Below are 19,002 nucleotides of genomic sequence, written 5' to 3' on the forward strand. Positions count from 1 at the left end.
CCCACAGCTGGATCCCCCCCACGCTACAGCCTTCCATGTTTGGAGCCGACTGGGCTGAGCCTACTGGCTCTTCATCTGGATCAGGAGCCAGGTTTGGGCATGTGTGTGAGACTCTGTCCCACTTGTTTGCTATGTTAGTGCACCTGATGTGGAGGGGCAGGGCCCAGAAGTGTTTCTGAAATAGGCCTAGCCCTTGTGTTGCATGATGGCTGGGTGTAGCTTCACCACTGAATCCCTGTCGGCGGGAGGGGGATCTCTGTCCTCTGTGCAGCTAGTGGCCTGGGCTTCCCACTGCCATGATAGAACCTCGTTGTTATTTCCTGATAAATAAAATGTGCAGAATTTTGAAGAATTTTAAAATGTGTGCAGAATTATTTTAGCTGATTTTTGTAATGTTTTAGCCCAGAATTCCCTCAAGAGTATCCCAAATATCCATGGCAACCATTTTACCATGTGTGTGCCTCTTCCTAGCACCCATTTTACTTATGATCAAGTTTGACCCTTGTAGTTCTTGGCATTTGACAGACAGGAAGGCAAGATGCTTTTCTTGAGACATCCAAACCCTGCATGATAAAAGGGAGCTGGAGAAAAAATCTCAATAACCTTTCCCACTTCCAATGATTAAGGGTGAATCAAAAGCTGAAATATGTGCAGGGTTGCCTTAGCAGGAGAAGAAGTGTAACTACAGCCCATGTCACACTGCATCTTTCATCTCAGTGTCACTTTGCTCTGGAGGGGAAAAGACTCTTGGAGTCTCTCCATTTGAGTTATTGCTCAGGTCCAGAAATTTCTGGTCACTGAAGTTTATATTTTCATATATTTTCACTTACTAGGGGCAGCTCTAATTTAATGCACCACAATTTATCTGGGCCTGATTAATTTAATTTATGTTTGTGGCAGAACATATTATAGAGTGTCTTCAGAATTCTGCTTCCCCTTATTTCAGTCTCTAGTGAATTGAAAGCAAGCTTGAATCTGGCTTCCGTTACTTTGCCTCAGAAAAACTGCACGTCTTAGATTTGTGTCTCAACAAAAGTTGACTAAAATACCAGATAGACAATTTATTATCACTCTTTTTTGTATAATCATGCTGGAGGCGTGAACAAGTAATTCCATATATTGGAAATACCTGTCACTGAGCTTATTTTCTGCATGTGTGCAGAACTGGCTGTTCTGAGAGTACTTAATGGAGTTAGTGCCATAGAATTTATTTGGAGTCAGGTATCCTCAGACCTCCTTTTTATCCGTTTCTACTGAGTCTCTCACTTTTCTTTCTTTTTTTAACTCTTTCTTTCTGTCTCCTCTTTCAATATCAGTTTCTCAACTGCCTATAAGAACAACCATACTGGGTCAGACCACAGGTCCATCTAGCCTAATATTCTCTCTTCCAACAGGTGCTCTAGAGGGAATATATGGAACAGGTAGTCATCAAGTGATCCATGTCCATCTGCACCAGTTGCATGTTCTTCTTCCCTGGGACGTTCATGCTCCTCAACAGCACAGAGTTCTGTCAGGCCGGGGCTGAGACTGTTCTACTGTGTCCCAGAAAATCTCAGCTGTGTGCCTCCCTTAGCTCCTCCAGGTCAGCCATCTGGTCTCCAAAGCCCATACATGATTTTAGAGGGCCAGCAGCTCCTTGGTCTGGATGCACACTTATGCCCAAAGGGTAGGTAATCATACATATTGCATTGCTTGCAATAAACTGGATAGCCTCTACTCTGTTGCTGGATTTCTGCCTACATTCTCTTTTTACGCCTGCAGCTCATTCCTTTACTGATGTTTTGGTAGAGGTACTTTTGGCTTTAAGTTATTTCTCATCTAATCCTTTCCTTTCCTTTCCTCATCTTTTCTTCTGTCTCCTACTTCCCTCCTTCATCCTTTTGCCTTGACTTTCCATTGTGCTCTATCTTGTTATAAACTCCCCCACCCAGGTTTCAGAGCTAGCATAGGTCTACCCTCAGAGTGGCTGGTAATTCATGAAAATCTTCCTCTTCTAGATACTTCACTCTTCTAGAATAGTAATAGTCTATACTAATAGGGTATGTCTACACTACCACCCTAGTTCGAACTAGGGTGGTTAATGTAATTAATCGAAGTTGCAAATGAAGCCCGGGATTTAAATATCCCGGGCTTCATTTGCATCTTGCCGGGCGCCGCCATTTTTAAATCCCCGGCAGTTTGGACTCCGTGCCCACAGCAACACGCAGCACGGAATAGGTAGTTCGAATTAGGCTAATTCGAACTACCGTTACTCCTCGTGGAATGAGGTGTAACGGTAGTTCGAATTAGAAAGCCTAATTCGAACTACCTACTCCATGCCGTGTGTAGCCACGGGCACGGAGTCCGAACGAACGGGGATTTAAAAATGGCGGCGCCCGGCAAGATGCAAATGAAGCCCGGGATATTTAAATCCCGGGCTTCATTTGCAACTTCGATTGATTACATTAACCACCCTAATTCGAACTAGGGTGGTAGTGTAGACATACCCATAGAGATTTAGCCGTGTTAGTCTGGTCTTGCTGAAACAAAGATTTAAAGACTAACAAGATGGTTTATTAGGTGATGAGCTTTCGTGGGCCAGACCCGCTTCCTCAGATCAAGTCAGATTTTAGAACAGAGGGGGGATGAAGGGAGGAGGTTAGCATTTTTGTTAAGGTCCAGTTCAGAGGCTTCTCTTTAACACAATACTTCAAAGAGAAGTCTTTGAACTGTCTTTCATGCTTAAATTTGACACTTTACGAAGGGGCCTTAACAAAGATGCTAATTATCTCACCCATTACAAAGATAGCTTCCCCAATTATCACCTCTAATATCATTACCTCATAGACATTAACCTCTCTCCCCTCCCCCATCCTCCTCTGTTCTAAAATCTGATTTGTCTATTTTATATGTGTTCACTTTTTTATTGTATCCCTTTGGTATATATGGTCATGCCAATTTTCTTCCACAATTTGATCTGAGGAAGTGGGTCTGGCCCACGAAAGCTCATCACCTAATAAACCATCTTGTTAGTCTTGAAAGTGTTGCATAGTCCTGTCTTTTGTTTCACTCTTCTAAATCCTTTTCTTTTTCTATTCTAATTTGGGATAGAGAAATGGGTATAACCTAAACCAGATAGTTTAAGAATCAGTATGCTTGTTTACTTTCCCCACTCTGCTTCTCCAGCTCTTATTCAATCCAGAAGATGTTATTGCTGTAGCAACAGCTAAAGACAACTTTATTCTAAATCCTAGGCTGAGAGATCAAGACCTCATATGGCCAAACTTCCATCACTTGTTGTTGATTGATTTTTCCTCATCTGCATGTGAACAATTACCTTAGCTCCCAAATCCCCTAGAGTTTGGAGTCCACAAACTCCCATCGGCCAATGAATTCAATTTTAATACATTTATTTAGTCCACTGTTAAGGACTATCTGCCACTAGAGGACATTAGAAAAAAGGTTTCAATGGTATTTGCACTCTGAACACCAAAATTAATAGCATAACTTAATTGACAATCTGGCTTAAAAATTCACTAGTTCCCACCCCACTTCCCACCAGCTCCAATCTGGTCAAATTGAAATGAGAAACAAGAAAGGAGGATAGGAAGAAGGATTTGTTTGATTTACCATGAGTAAATCTATGGGAAATTAAAAGATGAAATATTGATTTAGCAGTTATAGGCATAACATATGATGTTAGGGCATATGAACAAAGGTCCTGGGCCTGGCATCACCGTTTAAGCTACGGGTGCTACTATACCCCTGGTTTCAAGTGATATCCATCAAATACAAGATTTAAAATTTGTTTCAATAGCTCTCAGAACATCAGCTATACAAATTGATCAATCCCCCTGATTCTGGGGAATTAATAATGTTTACAAAGTCTTTGGAAGCATTGGAAGACAGACTCTAGGGCTATGTCTAGACTGCAAGCCTCTTTCGAAAGAGGCTTTTTTGAAAGTATCTTTCGAAAAAGCCTCTTTCGAAAAAGAGCGTCTAGACTGCAAGCAGTACTTTCAAAAAAGCAAGCCGCTTTTTCAAAAGAAAGCAGCGAGTGAGTCTGGATGCTCTCTTTCTAAAAAGCCCTGTTGGCATTCAAGAATGCCTTTTTAAGAAAGAGCACTTTCGAAAAAAGGCGTTCTTCCTCGTGAAATGAGGTTTACCACCATCGAAAGAAAGGCCGCGTTCTTTCGATTTAATTTCGCAAGAACGCGGCTGCAGTCTAGACGCAGGTGAAGTTTTTTCGAAAAAAGGCTACTTTTTTTAACCCAGAGTCTGGACACAGCCTAGGAGACCAACAAGTGACTATGTTATTATATTGTTGTTTGAGTCTTTTTATTGCATCAGGTGATTTGTAGAATCAATGTTAATAAATAAAATAGCACCCGATTAGGTTTACCTACATGAGATTTCAACCTCAGTTTAAAAGGAGGAAAACACTGGTTGTAGACAAAAGGGTCAGTTCACCAACCACATTTCAAGCATAGCCACAAGGTTTTGCAAGGGAGAGGACTGCCACAAGAGAACAACCAGAAATTCTTCTGACAAACAAATCAGAAGGAAAGAAAAAAGTCAATTCGCTTAGAATGGAAGGGATGTGATCACTCTGCAATGAAAGTTCCTCCCCATTAACAACTTGCTCAACCAGTCACCATTATGAAAATACAAGATTTTAAATCAGATGTTAAATATATTGTTGATTAATAAAAAGAAGGATGGAATTATTCCAAATGTTATACTTGTGTAACAGAGATCAGAGTGTGGATCAGGAAGGCTGCCACACAAACCAATAGCTTGGTATACTACAGGGCTGGGACTTTTGAAAAACAACCTCTCAGGGGTCAAAAAATATGTAATATTGATAACTTGGATTTAGAATAATGTGGGCATGTTATTTCCTTTGGCTTTCCCATAAAAATCAGGAAAAAAAGTGTTTCAAAATGGAAGTCCTGCATTCACTGCCCATTAAAAAAAGACATTGGAGAGAACAGAAAAGATCAACAAAAGTTATGAAATGTGAGGTAAGTGATGTCTGGAGGAAGAAAAATAACCAAGAGGAGACATGGCAATTACCTGCTAAAACCACGAAGGAATGTTCTAACAAAAAAAAACCCCGCCAAGAATAAATTACTACAATTAATAAAAAAAGGAGTTAAGGAATGGTTTCAGGCTACAATGGGATATTTTGGTTAAATAAAATGGCTTTCCCTCACATTATTAATATCAGAAAAGTTAGGAAGATGTAATAGGCTGTCAGTGGAGGTGAGGAAATCAGGACATATACGAATTCGCTCTTTTCAAGCTGTTTTAGGGACACTGAATCTTATCTTGCTGCCCTCCACAGGGTAATAGACTAGGTAACCACTAACCACCTGGAAAATGCACGTAACTAATGTCCTGCTAGAAATTTCTTCCAACAGGACTGATGCTAGGATGCCTTTTCAAGGAGAAGAAGGAAAGGCCAGGATTTAGAGCACTCACTTGGATCATGGGAAACCTATGTTCAGTTTTTGCTTTTCTTCCATGACTTTGGGATATCACTTAGTACTGGCTACGTCTACACTGGCCCCTTTTCCGGAAGGGGCATGTAAATTTCACCAGTCGTCGTAGGGAAATCCTCGGGGGATTTAAATATCCCCCGCGGCATTTAAATAAAACTGGTGAAATTTACATGCCCCTTCCGGAAAAGGGGCCAGTGTAGACGTAGCCACTCTGTCTATACCCAAGTCCCCATCTGTAAAATGGGGGTAAAAGGTGAGGGCTTGCCAGGATAAATACATTGAAGAGCGTGAAGTGCTAAGATGGTATGATGGATGATAGGATCCAACACTAGATTTTTCTAGACTCCCTCCCCCCCCCAGTTATTCGTGAAGCAGTCTGCCTTTTTTATTAGAGCAAACTTTACACTACAGGTGAATGAGCATGCATTGTGATTAATGAGGTGTTCTTTGGAATTAGTTCTGAACCATGTCATCAAGCTGAGTATTATCCAAAGTAAAGGCTATATCTGATTTGCCAGATTTGTGGACATTTGTATGCCATGGTACGAGGCAGCATTTGCATTCAAACTGCAGCTCTTCCTGTCACTCTGCTTTAACCACATTGTATCATGTTATGTTATTTCAGAAAATGTAGTGTGATTGTTCAGATACTCACAGTCTTAATAACAACCAATTTAATACAAACCATTAATGCATGTACTAAATAATAGAGGGACATGACATTGGTGGTTTGTTTCCTTTTAAATCATTAACTGTCCATTAGCAAGACAGTTTAATTATAGCTTTATAAGGTTGAGCTGTTGCTAAGAGCTGCAAAAGTCTCTCATAAGAAAGTAGAGCTGCTGTGAGGTGTTTGCAAATGATTTGCATTTGAGGGTATACTTTTGTACAAATCTGTGATCTTGATATTCTCCTCTTGAGCTAGAAAGGATATCAAGCAACCTGATCTGGTCCAATTGGAGTTAGCATAAAAGACCAGCAATCAGGTTGGGGGAAAAATACCCCATGGAAGAGGTCAACTCAATAATTCTATTATTAAAATTGATAGTAGGGGCAAATCCAGACACCATGTTACATGGTTTCAGGCTCCCCTCGGTGCTCAGACTGGAGATGTTCTTCTGTGAATGGGGTAGGGGTGAAATGTAGGGATTAATAATCAGACTTTCTCGCGCACCCCATTGGAGTAAACAGAAAGGCAGGAGGGGAGCTACTATGCAAATCCATTGTCTCTTTCACCATGGAGGAAAGGCAGAATTTAAGCACATGGGGTTATTTCAGCATTAGGGCTGAAATACTCTCCGTTTACCAGCCCTGTATATGCAACTGTAACGCTGACAGGCGGAATTGAACCAGGTGCCTCTGGAGCTTAGTGCCTGAGCCTCGACAGCTTGAATTAAAAGCCAGCTGGCTCTCAGTTAAGGCTGTTGAGCAAACTCATTCTTTCTCTCTATAAGTGGTCTGAGAACCCCATAGGTGTGTGGGTTACAGAACCACCAGATGCAATTCTTCCTCTCTCTCTCCCACACCTCTCTTTAGCATCCAGTCATCACATTTTCTTTGTGAAAGGTATCCAGTTTGAGTGACATTATCAAACCTACAAAGATACGTAGCTCTGAGAGTCAGCTTGAGGCTCTGGGCTATGATTTGGGTCTTATTGCTCTTGGAGGATCCTGGATTAGCATTTCAGAAAATGGAAGCCCTCTGATTTTCAGATACAGCATTAGCACCTCCAGTGTATGCAGTCGAAACACTGCCACTGCACCCCCTGCCCTGAAGAGTCCATCTCTAGTGAGAAGAAGAGAATTAAGTTTCCTGCTCTACTCCTTTTCTGTGGCTGTCAGATAAAGGGACCAGCTTGTGACAAATACAATGGTGACATGTTTAATAGTGACCTATCTTCTCTGCACTTGAGAGATATCAACTCATTCTAACTAAGCTTGCTTCTGGGTTGATTTAGTGGAGCAGATTTAGTGTTTAGTGAGAACACTAGAAGTCACGCTGGCTACTCTGAAGGTCTGTGCAACCAGATTTTTAATTAGAGCAAATGGTCAGTATTTCCTTCACATTTCATCTAAGAGAAAGCACCTCATGTTGAGACATGGATCCAGGATGGATTTCACAAGAAAAACATCAGCTAGGCTGTGTCTAGACTACATGCCTCTGTGTAGATTAGACACATAGGCAAAGGCAAATGAAGCTGCGATTTAAATGATCGCGGCTTCATTTACATTTACATGGCTGCCGCGCTGAGCCGACAAACAGCTGATCAGCTGTTTGTCAACTCGCGCACTAGTCTGGACATTCCCCCTGTCGACATCAAAGCCCTTTGTCAGCAGCCCCATTATTCCTCGTGGAATGAGGTTTACCGGGGCTGACGACAAATGGCTTTGATGTCGACAGGGGGAAAGTCCAAACTAGCGCGAGAGCCGACAAACAGCTGATCAGCTGTTTGTCGGCTCAGCGCGGCAGCCATGTAAATGTAAATGAAGCCGCGATCATTTAAATCGCGGCTTCATTTGCCTTTGCCAAAAAAACAAATCTACATGCCTCTGCCGACAGAGGCATGTAGTTTAGACGTACCCCTAATGTTGAAGTTTTCAAATTGTGTCTTGGGACCCCCAAAGTGGATCACAGGTTGCTAGCATTGGCTTAGATTTGCTGGGGCCTGGGGCCAAAGCCAAAGCCTGAGCCTCACTGAGGCTATGTATGTTTTGTGGGAGGTATCCCAGAAAAACTCCGGCGCGTCCAGGGAATGCGTCTGCTCTTCTGACATTTTTAGCACAAGAGCAGACATGCTCTTTCAGAAGCCCTGTAAACCTCGTTTCACGAGGAAGAAGGGTTCTTCCAAAAGAGGACGTTTTTCCGAAAGGGCTCTTCCGAAAGAGGAGTGTAGCGGGCCAAATTTTGGAAAAGCGTCTTCTGAAAAAACAATCGGAAAAAGGTACGCACATTGCGGAGTGCAATTTGTGTACCTTTTTCCAAAAAGGAAGTGTAGTGTAGACATAGCCTGCCTGGGGCCACAGAGGAAGCCCAAGGATTTAGTCCTGGGTGACAGGGCTCCAGTTACAGGCCCCCTGCCTGGGGCGGTGGGGCTCTGGTGGGCTCAGATTTTGGTCCCATCTCCTCCTCCCCTCCTGCAGGGTCAAGTAAATTTTATTGTTGTTGCAATGACATTTGAGAACCCCTGAACTATAGAGTCACAGCACCACTTCCAGCAGCACTTTGTGCGGATCCAGCACAAGCTTGGTTTCCTTGTGAGAGCTAAGACACAAACTAGGTAGTCCTTTAAAGCGAACTGAACATGAACGTGCTGGTGAGAGATAAATCAGAGATCTTGCCTTTTTCATAAGACTGAGGGGTTGTTTTGTTCATTTGCTTTCTTCACCCATTTTGCCTCCCACTGAAGAATTTTTCATTCAGCTGTCTGGCTAGCTCTGGAGCTAGAAGGATTAAATGGAAGGGAAATTCCCTGCTCTGTCAGATTTTTTTTTACATAAATCATAATTGCATTTGCCTGTAGTTCCCCATAGTGGGTTGTAGTGCACTGTGATCTGATGAATCATATTTTGTCAATGTTACTTTAAAAGGGGCTCTATCTGAGAGAGATCAGGAGCTTTGTTAAAAAGAGCAGGGGCTCTGTGCAGAGATCCTAATTTGCTTTGGTTTTCTCATGCCCAAGATGGTGGATCCCATGCAGAGCTGAGATCATAAACCCAATCTGAGGCAGTAAAATTGTGGTTGTCAGGACTGACTAGCAGCCACAGCGTTGAGCTACAGGGTGTGACTGACCATAGCAAAGTCGATGGAGCCAGGTCAGGCAGCCACAGCCTGTGGCAGGACTTGGGGTTGTGGCCATCAAGGGACTAGAATGGGAAGTCTAAGGAGAGCCACCTACTGGAATACATTGAACCTCCCTGAGTCTTACAGGATTTGTGACCAAAGTTTTAAGTGAATGGACATTGTATTGCCATTAAGAGTTCTGGTTTATCAACAAAGCAGGTAATCAGGAAGTGAGATCATAGGGTCAGCCTTACCTCTGCCACATTCCTTTTGTTAAGTTATGATGGTTTTTTCAAAGAAAATAGTAGGGTTTTTTTATAGATTCATATCTCAAGGACTCTCACATGCTAGCAAGTGGGGAAGAAGCAGTATGTAAAGGTTATCATGGCATCTCACATTTTTACTTCCTAAAGTTTGGGATGGGTAAGATTGTAGGTGGGAAGTGTCAAGTTAACCATTTTATTTAAATTGAACAGATCATTTAAACAGCACTGAGCCTGGTCTTATTACTGCTAGAGCACTGGGAAGAAGGGTTACTGCCACAGGAGATATGGGGCTGTCCCTCTGCTCCCCTCAAAACAGGGACTGCCATTCTGCATGACTATACAGAAACCACATAAGTACGAGGGGAAGGATCTTCCCTGTCTCCTGCACTTCATGCTGTGAACATGCATAAAGCGAATAGGAGAAATCCATGCCTTCGTTAATTTCATGCTAACTTAAGTACATATAACTGTAAAGGGCTGTATATATTTTATCTATGACTCCTGAGCTTTCAGCAAATACATCAAGATCTGCTCTCACTAGCTCCTTCCTTAAATGCCTTATTTAGATGCATTGGTGGAGTTAGAAAATTCAGATGTAATTGGGGCACAGATTGCAATCAATTACTGTTAATTCCAACATCAACATTAGGACAGGCAAAAGGAAAATACACTTTTCTAATAATTCTTTTAAACTTAATTAGTTCTACCTGCAGAGGCAAATATTAAAGCTTTAATGAAATTTCTAACAGATTCCTCTAAGCTGCTAAGCAATTTATAAGAAGAGGACAAGGTTTGAAAACTGGAATAGTTTCTGAGCAATAGGCTTTAAAGTATTTCTGGCAAAGAGATTTTCAATAAATAGAAGATATTTTTGTACTAACAATACATTCAAAAGCTGCAGTTAATTTTGTTGATAAGCAGTTATACTTCATCTCTTGTTTTCCTCCCCCACTAAGCTACAAAGAGTCAGTAGCCAACCTCTTCAATCCTTCACCTTCCAGCAAATGTCTCCCACCAACTTGTTTATTCAAATTGGAATGGTAGTGATTTTCAGCTTTTCACAGGCAGCATGGAAACAGAAAGATAAATGACTTTCTCACATAACTCCGGTGTTATTGTTATCGTATATTGTGTTATGTTGCCTCATTATCTGCTGGTACACAAACCCAAGCAATGCAAATTCTGTGAAACAAAAGTAAAATGGCATATCATTTCTGAAGATGTTTTCAACATTTTTAGATTGAAAGAGACAAATGCATCTAACCTTGGTTGAGAACAGTCATTGGAATTCTAATCACATAGGTGTGCTTGAGCTACTAGACAAGAGGCCAAATTCTTTACTGAGATTCAGCCCCATTGCCTCACTCAAGCAGTGGGATGGATTCTGCATGAAAAGGGCCAGAAGAAAATTATCTGCTGGAAGAATGATGCTGCAGCTGGGGCCTGCATCACCCAATCCCATCTCCAGTTTAAGGGGCTTGTTGGAGGATAGCAGGGGGAAGAGCAGAAGGAAACTACACTAAACCTAATCCCCACGGCCATAAATTAGGACAGCCTTGTGTCTGCTTTAGGTTTCACTGGCACTGTGTCACGTGTAAACCAATCTCACAAAGAGGGAGCCACATTCGGCTGCCTGTCTGTCTCCTTGCCCTCTTTCCTTTGACCAGAAAAGCTCTGATCAGGAGCAAATATGTCCCAAAGTGTTGTAATTCCCATTTCCAAGATTTCTCTGCCCTTCATCATGGAAAGTGCAGATTCCTAAGTGTGAAAAGGAACAGATAAAAAACAATCATACCAACATGAAAGTTAGGGGAGGAAGATTTTCAAAGAAGGTTCCCAACTCCCACTGCAAGTCAAAACTTTTGGACTGGAAACTGGTTGAGGGACCACATCTTCATACGTGTTACCTTGCACAATGGGCTGCAGTCTGAAACAGAGAGTGCTGTGCACTGCTATTCTAACACTGACATTAAAGAATCACCCATAATAAATAGCACACAACAAGGCCCTAGTCCAGAAGGTCTAGGTCACTTTAGTGCTGGCTTTTGAAATATTTTCTATTTTTGGTTGGAGTTGAAGTTTGAGTTAGATTGTTCAAAGGTTGAGTTGAAGTAGCCAAGAGTTTGAATGCTTCTCTGAAGCTCATCAGGATGATTGAAATATAGGAATTACTATCCTGGATTGCGCAAGTGATTCTTCTTATCCAGTATCCCTGTTTCTGACAATGATCAATACCTTATACTCAGTGTATTTCATTGTACAGTTATAGAATAACCTACAGTGGCAGGCTCCCTTTTCAATCCTTTGCACCACTACAAACAGGCAAGACTTCCTGGTTTATAAAGAGTAATATGTGATAGGGTCCCCTCGACCAATTTACCAGAGCACTCTTGTGCAGCACCATATAAATGGAAGTCAACTTCCTCCAGAGCATACATTCTGAGGTGGGAGAAAACTCACCTTTCTGAGGTCTCGTATCACCTTGCAACGCCTTCTTGTCCTTTAACTATTCCCAGCTAGTGGGGTGATCATGCTCATTAGCTCATCAGCCGCCTGCCTAATGAAATAATTGAGAATGCATTTTGCCAATTAAATCAATTCAAGGAGTTAAATAACTAATACCTTAGTGACCAGCTCTAGACTCCTAGCACTCTGTCACACCTGCCCACAGAGGAAGTTTCTTCCTACTGTGTTAGTCAGAGATTAGCCCATTAATACTCATTAGTGGAACTGTGAGCATTTTATTTTCTCATATTTTTTATTCTTACTAAGCGCTTAGCCGGAATGGTTTGTTGTTGCACTTATACAGATTAAACATGTTTGGGGTATAAAGCATTTTCTTTCACTGTGTGTCAATGACGTGCCTTTCACTGAATGCCCCTGTGTTCATGTAGTATTTGAAATAGTAGAACAGGATCATTCTACTTTTGCTATTATTTTGTACATCTCCATTATACATGTCTCTTCTTGTTCATTTCTTCTCTAAATTCAACTGTTACAATATTTTCAATCTTGCCTCATAAGAAAGTACTTTCATGACCTTAATTACTTCCAGCACCCATTGCTAGCCCAGTCTACTTTTTCTGTATCTTTTGTGGATTTCTCAAGACATCTAGACAGGTTTATATTCAGTGGAGGAACCAGTGGTTATGGTACAGAAGTCCTCAAAAGCTTATGCCCATATAAATTTGTTCTCCTTTAAGGAACCATGGGACTCTTTTTGTTTTTACACAAACAGACTAACAGGGCTACCCCTCTGAAACTAATCCATGACAGTATTTTAATTCTCACTCCAGGCCTACTTAGCTACTTAGTAGGGGTGGGTTTGGGGGTTTTGGAGAGAGGTGCTTTTTAGGTTTGTCATCAAAGGCCTTTTGATAATATATCTATATCTATATCTATATCTATATCTATATCTATATCTACATATCAGCAAGTTCTCCTTTGTTGTGTAATTCCTTGACAAAATCCATGAATTCTAATACAAGAGTTACCCAAATTTCCTATTCAGAAACCAAGTTGGTTTATCTGTACCATATCACATCTTATATAATTCTATTTTTAATCCTAATTTCAACAGGTTTACTTGCTGCTATAGTAAGGTTCACTGGTCTATAAATCCCAGGATCACGTCTCATATCTTTTTAAAAACCTCTTGAGTCTATTCATAGGTGGATAGTAACATGAGTAAAAGCCTTTTGACATTTCAAGTAATTTCTATTGACCAAATGTCTGGAAATGCTGTGTGAACAACATCTCCAAAAGGTATTTCAGGTCTTGTGGTCCCAGCAATGAGCATTTGAAAATAGATTATAAAGAAAATTTAAGAGAGTTTTGGTAATTACAGTAACAATAAGGTCTAAAAACAATCTGTGTGTTTTGGAAAGGAAATAAATCCTTGTGTTTTAGGACATAAAACAATCTCTAATTAATGAGGATTAGGATGAAACTTCCTTGTAGGCAGGTATTCCATAATTGCCATACCTACCACTGTTGGAGACAGGATACTGGTATATAGGGGCTATTGGCCTAATATAAAAATTATTATGTTTTCTAGATGTATATTGCAGAGACTAAAAGATTTTTTATAAGGTTTGGCAGGCTCAATATTTTTTTATATATCTATGTTACACCTTGCTAGTTACTGAGTTTCCACTTACATAGTGGTTGTTTGCATGAGTCAAAATTAGAATCTACCAAAAAATATGAAAATAAAGATATGCACCCCACCATCATGTATTTACAGGCAGCATGTACAATTATACAGGTTGAACCTCTCTATTCTGACATACTTTGGTCCAGAATGATTTTAATTAGCCAGATGTCCACTTGGGTGTGGTCAAGTTTCCCACAGTCCCAAAACATTTGTTTACAGCCACCAGTCCTAGCTCTCAGTGTTCTGTGCTGTTATTTAGCTCTAATTTTCCCCTAAATGTCTTCTAAGAGTCCAGTAAGCAGTGGAAGGATTGGTAATGCGGCTAGACAATATTGACCTGCAGTGGTTCAGAAAATTCTCTGGTTCGGCACCAGTCAGTTCCCAAGGCTGCTGGACTAGAGAGGTTTCAACCTCTACAAGTTAATTCCTTAGCTCTTCTGGTGTTCCTGGGCTTTTATTTTCCCCCTAGTCTTATACTTCAGGTTAATTCAATTTATCTTGTCCGTTTTACTCAAACAACTGAAACAGATCTATGATAAATTAATGTGCTATAGACAATTTGGAACATGTGCAAGAATTCAGTGTGCACCAACACTACTATATTACCTAAGGATATAAGATTTTAATTTAAAAAGTTAAAGGTCCATTAATCACACTCTATCTACACTTGTCAATGTTTCTCACAATCTATTTTAACATGTAGGATTTTTTCCTTCTTTATCACATAAGGGAAATTTTAGTTTAACTCCACTAAATATACAGAGGGAGACTGAAGCTGTTCCACAGGAAGGGAAGGTTCCAACTAGAAGACTTTGACTCAACATAGGCATTATCTCCATTCACTACGTTACCAAGAATTGGAAGTTAATGGCATCCAACATGGATGTGGAAGCTGTGGGTAAAAGTCACACTATGGTAATGAATCTCTATGTAAATAAACAGAACAACACACACTTGGACTGAGAGTCAAATGCAAGTGTTGAGATACATGTCCTGCAACTTTTAATTGCCTCTTTCTAAGAAGTTGGTGCAACACTCAGAGAAACCAGGGGAGAAAAATGGGGATGGTTCCAAAAAAGAAAACAGGAAGTTATAAGGAATCAGTTATCCTTTGATACTTATACTCAGGACTAGGTGCTTGGAGGAGGCCGGGGAAGGAGGGCAGTGTTTAGAGGAGAGGGAGTAACAAAGCCATTTTAGCAACACTAATTTACTCTAGTTGAGATCATGGCCCTCAGATTATATCCCGTGTCCGCTTAGTCACTTGTACGGTGGGGACCAAGGGACTATTTGACCAAATAAGTACCTCTCAGCATGAACACAGACTGAAGTATCTGCTTACAGAAAAAAAAATCTCAAATTTAAGTACAGTAAAACTCCAATTTAGTCAGTAATAAAATAGGCAAGTGTCTTAGAATCTGGATATCTCAGAATTCCATTGAGCACTGTATGGTACACTGCCAGCAAACTACAGATGTAAGAGGAAGATAGCTAGTATACCTAGATTCTAACATTACAAGAAATTTTGTTTACTGCTGTCCATGTGCAATATTGCCAGATTCGGCTGATTTCCATCCACATAATTTTTTTTCCTACCAGTATGATTGAAGTGACATGCAAGCGAAGTGAAGTGCATGCTGATTATATACAACATGGAGCATGAGGGTCATGTACTCCCTTTGCATTCAGTCTAAGTGTTGCTATGGTTCAGTTGGCACACCCCACAAATTCTAGGTACGCAAGTGTACTTAGCAAAACTGTCATATCCCAGGAGACCATCTTGGCTGCAACAATCTTGCCGCTCACTGAGATGAAAGTGGGCCACTCATGTGGCCTACTCATTAGCCGAGGTTGCCCATCGCATATAGCAATAGCCATTTTTAGTTTTAATCTAGTGTTTCCTTACTCAGTGGTAGCGACATAACCTAAAAATTGAACAATTAGAATGAAACAGAGTTTGTTAGGTCAAAAAGATTTTAATGACTTGTTTTAAATTTCTCTGTAGTGAGATCTGGTATAGCAATAGCCATATTTAATGACAAGGAGGAATCGGATGCCATCAATCAAGGTTATAGTTTAGCAACAGATTGAAGAAAAATTAAAAAAGCCAATCAGAAACAAAAACACTCTTCTTCAAAAAATGTGCTGTGCAGTTGACATTTGAGGTTCACTGAATATTGTTAACAAGTCCAATGCAATGAAATGTCTTTTCCTTTGGTTACACTAAATATTTGTGGTCACATAAAGTGTGGTCGAAAGCAAAGATGTGTGATCTCACTCTCAAACAAAAAGAAACCTGAATAACCAGTCTCAGCTAAGAGTTGGCATCCAAGAGGTCAATCTAAAGAAATTATATTTTAAATTATAGGTACGTGAGACTCTTTGGGGATATTCTAAGCCCAGGTAACTGTTAATCATTTGACTGAGCCTATTAGTTTACTTGACAATCCAGTACAATTATATGTGTTTAAATTTCCCTAAGTATTTTATATCTCCCCTGATTCATTTGTTTTTATGTACATCTCATTGACGTGGAAGACAGTTTGTTGAACTTTGTTAACATAACTTGCAATAATCTCTGCTGCATTAATGAAGAAAATTCCTTCTTTTCTCTTTGTCAGTAACATTTTATTTACAAAACAATTATATATGCAACATCATTATTGTGTCTCTCTTTTATAAGCTAGTAAAATGCTAACGTGGATTCATTAACTACTGAAAGCACTGGAGGTTCAATCAATACCATGTACTACTAGCCTGGGAATGCAGCCTCAACATTATCAATCTTTTTGATGAAATGCAAAGCCTAGGTCTTGGCCACCATCAATGATTAAGTATCCCATGGCACTTTTTATAAAAATAGGATCTTATCCTTGCTGTTCCGGTCTAACAATTAGATAACCATATGCTTCAATTAAAATGTGTGTCAACATGCTGTGGCCCCATGGACACCAGAGTCAGAATGGCTAGATGTAGAACAATGAGGGCTGGTCAGCCAGCAATGATAGAGTTAGAACACTTGCTGAAATAGCTGAGTTAGAATCAACATCATCATCATTATCATCAGCAGCAGCAGCAGTAGCAGCAGCAGCAGCAGCAACAGCTCCTGCTATAAATAGCCACCCAGCAGCAGCAACTGGTTTGAAATGTAGGGATCCAACAACAGCAAAGATGAGTTCAACAATGGTAGCACTGATACAGCCCAGGGGTCCCCCAGAGCTTCTTATTCAGGGGCTCTGAGCACAAACCCAGAAGCCCTGCCTGTATCCATGAAGTTCCCAAAAATAACCCTGAGATTTTTCTGACAACACGTAAGTGGGTGCCCAATGGCCCTCTGACCAGTGGGCTATTCTGCTGGCATCCTACCTGATGGGGCCAACAAACGGTGCATACAAAGCTCTGGATGCAGAGATTGCCTAAGACTACCCTCAGGTCAGAGGGTTCATCTTGGACTCCCTCGACAGCACTAAGAAGAACGTCCACCACTGGTTCCTAGGGGAGTTGGCCTGACTCCAGGTTATTGCCAAGAAACTGTGTGACCTATGAAGAATATGCTCAATAAAAGTAAGAGAAGATCTATATTTAACACAACTCAGCTACAGCCATTGCCATGTGGAAAGTCACCTGCTTCACCTCTCTGCAGCAGAGATATAACTACTGAAATATGAGATAGGGAGCCAAAATCTTGGGTGACTAAGGAGTCTATGATAGTTAGAAAGAGGCTAGGAAAGTGACATTAGAAAAACATGTGAAACAAAGAAGCAAGATCACCTCATCCGTTAGGAAACAGACTCAGTGAGAATTTGGCAAGATGGTCACTGAACAGACAGAGCTACAGTGGTCATAGAGGAGTAACCCCACTGAAACACAGTGATCACAGACAGGGCTTGATTAATGCAGAGGCTTTAAGGAGTTGTAGCGTAGGACCCCAGGCTAACCTCCCCACAAAAAGACCGCTGGGCCCCCAAAAGCCCAGATCTACTTGGAGGGCCTCTTTAGGTGGGACACAGGACAGCAGCTACTGTGATGATAGGAGCTACTATAGACAACTTTTTCCTGGGTGTTTGGCTGGTGAGTCTTGCCCACATGCTCAGCTTCAGCTGATTGCCATATTTGGGGTCGGGAAGGAATTTTCCTCCAGGGTAGATTGGCAGAGGCCCTGGAGGTTTTTCGCCTTCCTCTGTAGCATGGGGCATGGATCACTTGCTGGAGAATTCTCTGCATCTTGGGGTCCTTAAACCATTTGAGGACTTCAATATCTGAGAAATAGGTGAGAGGATTATTCTAAGAGAGGGTGGGTGAGATTCTGTGGCCTGCACTGTGCAGGGGGTCAGACTAGATGATCATAATGGTCCCTTCTGACCTTAAAGTCTATGAGTCTATGACTCTGTTAGCTACTAAAGCCCCTGCATTAATCCAGCCCTGCTTGATGTGGGCGCACCTCCACACACTGCCATTCTCCCCCACTGGGCTTCAGCTACGAATGCCAGCTCGTGGTGATCAGGGAAACTCCTCCCATGTGCTGCCCTCACTTGCAGGCACCAATGACTGGGAAGAGCAATACACTGATACACTTCCCACCCACCAGAAGCCCAGCCAGGGTCATGCTGGAAGTTTCTGGGAGAGGTGTAGGGCCAAAACAGGCTGGTAGCTGCACTTCCAAAGTTGGAGTTGCCCATGGTAAGCACCCCAAACTCTTTCCCCAGCCCTGAGTTGCCTCCTACACCCTAACTCCCTCTCTGACCTCACACCCAGTCTTGAGCCTATTCCAGAACTCTGACTCTGCCCAGACCTTGCCCCCCTCCCCAACCTTCTGCCCTGAATCTGCTCCCAGACTCCAAACCACTTTGCCCCAGACTGGAGACACCTTCTGCACCCCAAACTCCTCATCCTTGAACTCATCCCAGGGCCCACACCCCTAGGCTACGGCTACACTGTAGCCTCCTTGCAGAAAAGCAAGAGGGGTTCTATTTAAAAGGGTTTCAGTTTAGTCAGGCAATTTAGAAAGCAGTCTAAGAAAGGGAAGATGTGCAATAGAGGAAGTCCTTCAGAAACTGTTGAGTTGTTACACTTCCTGTACATAGAGCTTTGGTTTACTCAGACACTTCCTGCTGGGGCAGAAAAAAGAAGCTCAGGTCAGAGCAGGGCAGCTAAAAGTTTCAACTAAATAGGGTAGTAGGGAGTTTTGTTACCTCATTTCTGTGCAGCGTTGCTATTCATAATACAAATTTATCTTGAAAATAGTCTGTTCATCAGTATGATACTGCCCCAAGTACCAAAGGCTATGTCTCCACTAGGAGATTATTTCAAATTTACT

Source organism: Pelodiscus sinensis, chromosome 3 (genome assembly GCF_052426305.1).
Source record: "Pelodiscus sinensis isolate ZL-2025 chromosome 3, ASM5242630v1, whole genome shotgun sequence".
Lineage (NCBI taxonomy): Eukaryota > Metazoa > Chordata > Testudines > Trionychidae > Pelodiscus > Pelodiscus sinensis.